The 5,467-nt window shown below is 46.7% G+C and overlaps 1 long non-coding RNA gene across 1 annotated transcript; it reads left to right on the forward strand.

The window, feature by feature from the left end:
- Positions 1 to 218: 218 nt before the first annotated feature.
- LOC135373922 (uncharacterized) lies at positions 219 to 2,047 on the forward strand. The gene is made up of 3 exons (XR_010416666.1): positions 219 to 1,091; positions 1,424 to 1,604; positions 2,026 to 2,047. It is a non-coding gene; the product is annotated as an uncharacterized LOC135373922 (long non-coding RNA).
- Positions 2,048 to 5,467: the final 3,420 nt, after the last annotated feature.

The following is a 5,467-nucleotide window of genomic DNA, read 5'->3' on the forward strand; positions in this document are numbered from 1 at the left end:
CATTATAGTAGAATAAAGGAAATAATCTAGGGAGAGTGATTCAATAAATAACAGGTGCCCTGTCTAGAGCATACGCGTCCTTGAGCCACGCACCTGCATGATGACCGCATACCGAGAGACTATTGTTTCAGGTTGACCTTGTCTAGAGGAGCATTAGTGCAAAAAAACTGTGTAGCCCTGAGACAATAGGATGGCGTCACGACCAATGAGAACGGCCTGCAGGGGGCGCAAGGATTCACTTCTCTCTTGGACACTGACGGGTCTCGACACGCAAATTCTGCTCCTGGCGTTGGCCGTCAGTGGAAGAGCGTAGCTTCGGTGGGGTTCTGTCTGCCTCTGATGGGGTGCGGATGTGTGGTTCGTCACTGGTGAATGGTGTTCGACGATGCAGGTGGATTTTGTGACGAGCGGATTTACAATGAGGGAATGCTGTGAACGGGAAAAATGATGGTGAGTGTCTTTTTCACTCTGTTCAAGTGTTTGTTTTCCTCTGTTGCCCAGCAGTCGTACAATTTGTGCTGACATGCCCCGATATGCATGCTTTCCTGTGTTGACGCTTAGTATTTTTTTCTCTTTTGACAAGGAACATTGTTGTCTTGACGATAGTGCTGCCCTGAGTTCTGCGCGCGTTGATTTGTTGAGTGCCTAGTCCTCTTATTAGCCGTTGATGGAGTTACATGTTAGGATGTTTTGTTCTTTTGCAAGTCTCATTTAGTAAGACTTTGGAATTCCTTCGATCAGCTTTCATGCATGGTGCTCTTCTGCAATAGTTTCCTATGCAATCGTTATAGAAGAATAAAGGAAATAATCTTGGGATAGTGATTCAATAAATAATAGGTCCCCTGTCTAGAGCGCACGCGTCCTTGAGCCACGCAGGTGCATGATGACGTCATACCGTGGCTTCACTGCAGATTGACCAAAGGAGCATTATTGGAAAAAAAACAGGGTAGCCCTGAGACAATAGGATGATGTCTGGACCAATGAGAACTGCCAGCAGGGGGCGCAGGAATGCTCTTCTCACTTAGCCTCACGACCAATGAGAACTGCCAGCAGGGGGCGCAGGAATGCTCTTCACTCTTAGCCTCTCGCAGGTGGCACCAGTTCCGGTGGCGCAGCGGTAACGCGTGCGCTTGGAGACTGGGAGGTCCGCGGTTCGAATCCGAGGGCCGGCTGTGCCGTCTGGGGTTTTTCCTGGGTTTCCCTCAGATGTGCAATAGGCGTATGCCGGTACAGTTCCCCTGAAGTCGGCCCATGGACGCAGCTATCCTCCCCCCGAGCGGTTTCCGCTCGGCCTTCCACTTCACCCTTTCCTCTCCTCCTCTCCACCACCTTTCCCTTCCCGAGAAACATGCCGCCTAATCAGGCAGGCAGACCTCTCGGTTCCTCCCAACGACACTCCTCCTCCTCCTCCTCCTCCTCGCAGGTGGCGGTAGGAGCGCGCAGAGGGCGCTACGAGCGCGCGCATGCGTAGCACCCGTAGAGTGGCGCTTACGTCAGTCCACCTCTGGCTCTCGTTGGGAGAAGACGTGCGGTCGTTCGCTCCGTCGTCACTTGATCCCTGGCTGTCGACGAGAGCAGTCGCATCGGTCTGCGCTCCTACTGTGGTGAGGTGATTTGTTGTGTGACTAATGATTTCGCCAACTTTGTTCCCGCTTTGTTTGCGATTTTCGTGCCCGTGCACGTCGGGTGCTGGTTGCTGTTGTCCGGGCATTCCCGCCATTTTCTATCATCTTCTGCCTTGGGACCGGGAGTAGCGCTGGCGTGATTCTTAATACTTTTGTTGTGAGATTAGTTGAGAAGGTAACCGCTAGGGGGTGCAGCTGCGGGGTTTATACAGGACAAAAACCATTACGAGTCAGTTTCTGCCTGCCTCTCGGATGGAGCAGTCGCATGGTTCTGCGCTCCTGTTCTGGTGGGCTCATTTGTTGTGTAACTAATTGTTTTTTCTTGTTAGCTATTGATGGTTTGCATACTCTTGCTTTCCCAGCCTCTGTATTACGAGTGTTTTTCTCCTTGCATGTCCAGAGCTGTCCTAACTTGCCCAGACGTGCCATGATGACGTCACAGCTGACGTCACAGGATGTGCAGAACTGGTGCTGCGATGCTTTGCAACCTGCCTCTGTGCTCCGTCGCCCAGCGACGGTCAGCGGCCGTTCCGGGCCGCTTTCTTCAAGATGACGTCGTTGATCTTCAACTAAACTCCTTCTCTCCACTCTATCTCTATCTTTTTATTTTATTTTCTACCTATTTTTTATTTTTTATCAGCTCAACTAGCCCACAACTCACACAGTGGTCTGGACACGTCCTAGATGCGCCCCAATTAGTGCAATGACTCCCTGAATGATCCTGATTAATGTGGGGGGTCCCAATTAGCTCTAATTGCTCATTAATGGCGTCCAGGCCACTGTGTGAGTTGTGGGCCAGTTGAGCTGATACACTACTACTAATATCCCCTCTTTTGTGCCACACTCACTAAGGACTGTGCACGCTGAATCAGAAAATTCTTTGGTTTGCGTATGCAGCAAATAGCATTTACAGAACTTAAAGAATCTGTATATATAACTGAAGACTTGATACAGCCTTGAAGAATGTGCCTAAGTGCAAGGATGATTGCATAAATTTCTGCAGTAAAGATAGATGCTATATTGTTTAGGCGATGTGACCTCACACATGTGCCAGAAGTCATGGCACAGGTCACACCTGCACTAGACTTTGATCCGTCAGTGTAAATTTCTGTGTGAGTCCCAAAACTTTCCCTCACGTGTTCAAATTCTTGCTGTAGCACATGTGTAGAGGTGCTGTGTTTGCTGTATTTAGTCAAAGAGGTATCATGCCTTGGAAGTGGTTCCCAAGGTGGGACCACCTTCCCATATTCAACAACTTGGCAATTATAGGAAGAAAAATTGTGATCCTCAATATCCCGTTCAATTCTCATTGAAAAAGGGGGGACTACTGAAGTCCTGTTAATAAACAGCTGTTTGAAACGTGTACTTTTAACACAAGTCAGTGCAGGGTGTTGTGCATAACTCCTTATTCTTAGAGCATATGACACTCCAAGATAAAATCGTCTTCTATTCAACGAATATTCATGGGATTCCACGTACAGACTTTCGACTGGAGATGTTCGGAACGCACCAAGGATAAGCCTGAGCCCTTGGTGATGAACAGGGTCTAGGGCTTTCAATACAGATTGGCGGGCTGAGCCGTAGACGATAGACCCATAATCTATCTTGGACCGAATGCAGGCACTATATACACGGCGGAGTGTCTCCTCGTCTGCACCCCAAGATCTATGAGAGATGATTTTCAGCAGATTCAGTGACTTCACACATTTTGCCTTCAGGTTTTGAATATGGGGCTTGAAAGTGAGCTTTGAATCGAACGTAATGCCAAGAAATTTGCATTCTGATTTCACAAGAATGTCTTGTTCATTAAGTTGCAGCGCAGGGGACGGAAACACTCCTCTGATTCTCGAGAAATGAACGCAGATTGTTTTTTTCAGGAGAGAATTTAAACCCATTATGTGAGGACCATTTTGCCATTTTATAAAGATATACAGGGTGGGATGACACTGGCTATAGAGTTGATTTTGATAAGGAATAACGTGACGCTCAGAACAGAGCCCTGCAGGACACCATTCTCCTGCACGAACAAACGGGATAAGGTAGTTCCCAGCTGAACTCTGAATGTTCTGTGTTGTAGGAAATCAGCAATACATTTAAAGAGACGACCCCGTATACCGAACGAATGGAGATCCTGTAGGATGCCATATCACCACGCAGTGTCGTAGGCTTTCTCCAAATCAAAGAAAACTGACAAGCAGTGTTGTCTCCTCACAAAGGCTTCACGGATGGTTGTTTCTAGACGAACGAGGTGATCCATTGTGGAGCACCCCATTCGAAAACCACACTGAAATTCTGATAGGCACTTATTCATTTCAAGAAAATAAACCAGTCGGTTATTGACCATTCGCTCAAAGGTTTTTCCTGCAGCTTGTCAGCGCGATGGGACGATAACTGGCAGGACAAGAGGCTTCCTTTCCGGGTTTCAGGAGGGGGATTATGGTGGCAATTTTCCATGCAGATGGTAGTGTCCCCTGTATCCAAACGAGGTTGAAGAACTGACGTAAACATTTTTTGATATGTCAGACAAGTTCTGTAACATTGAGTATGCAACACGGTCTGGGCCAGGAGCAGTCGCTTTTGCTGACAACAAGGAGCGTGACAATTCTACCATAGTGAAAGGCTGATTATATCCAAAGCAGTCTCCACCATTTGCTGTAATCTTTTGTTTTTCGGACCGTCGTTTAATCTTAAGGAATTCACTGCTATAATGGGAAGAACTTGAAATGCTTTGGAAGTGTTCCCCAAGTGCATTAGCCTGTTCTTCTAGGTTTTCACATACCTGACCCTTAACTTCTAAAAGAGGGACTGAATGACTGATATGTTGTCCTCTGATTTTGCGAAGTCTGTCCCATACAATTTTGGATGGAGTATTACAAGATAGAGAAGATATGAAAGTTCGCCAAGAGGACCGTTTAGCTTGTTTTCGTGTCCCTCTGGCCTTCGCTCTTGCCTTTTTGAAGAGTAAAAGATTTTCTGAGGTGGGGTATCTCCGAAATGTACCCCATGCACGATTTTGAAGCTTGCGAGTTTCCTCACATTCATTATTCCACCAGGGTTTAGGTCGCTTTGGGAGGCGACCAGATGTCTGGGGAATGGATACTGTTGCTGCATCAAGTATGATGTTGCTGATAAGACAATTAGCTTCTGCTATCGTTACACTATCAATAGGAATTAAAGATAGGTCACTTCTTTCTGAAAACTGCCTCCAGTCGGCCAGTTGGAATTTCCATCTAGGAGGGCGTGTTGTCAGAGTGTTCAATGGCGTAAGATATTTTAACACCACTGGGAAGTGATCACTCCCAAGTGGATTTTGTTTCACAGTCCATTTTATCTCCTGAAACAAGGATGGAATGCAAAAAGACAGGTCTAAGGCTGAGAGAGACTGACTTGAAGAATGTATGTATGTAGGTGCCCCTGTATTTAAAAGACAGGTGGATGTTGATAATAAGAACTTCTCTAACATTTTCCCTCGAGTGTCAGTTCTCGTACTGCCCCAAAGTGGATTGTGAGCATTAAAGTCACCTAGAAGTATAAAAGGACTTCGAAGTTGGCTGCATAAATCTTCTAGTTCTTTTTGTGTAGGAGTGTCTGACCGTGGCAAATAGATTGAGCAGATGGTGACAATTCTGTCTAGACACATCTGCACAGCTACAGCTTCCAAGTCTGTAACTAGGTGTACCGCTTTGGTTGGGAGAGATCCTCGTGTGACGATCGCAACACCACCAGATGCTCGGGTGGCATCAGTTCGATCCTTTCGAAAGATATTGTGTCTTCGCAGTGGATTTTGTGTTTGTGCGTTCAGATATGTTTCTTGAAGACAAAAGCATGATGCGTTATACTTC

This window comes from Ornithodoros turicata, unplaced genomic scaffold, assembly GCF_037126465.1.
Source record: "Ornithodoros turicata isolate Travis unplaced genomic scaffold, ASM3712646v1 Chromosome346, whole genome shotgun sequence".
NCBI classification, from domain to species: domain Eukaryota; kingdom Metazoa; phylum Arthropoda; class Arachnida; order Ixodida; family Argasidae; genus Ornithodoros; species Ornithodoros turicata.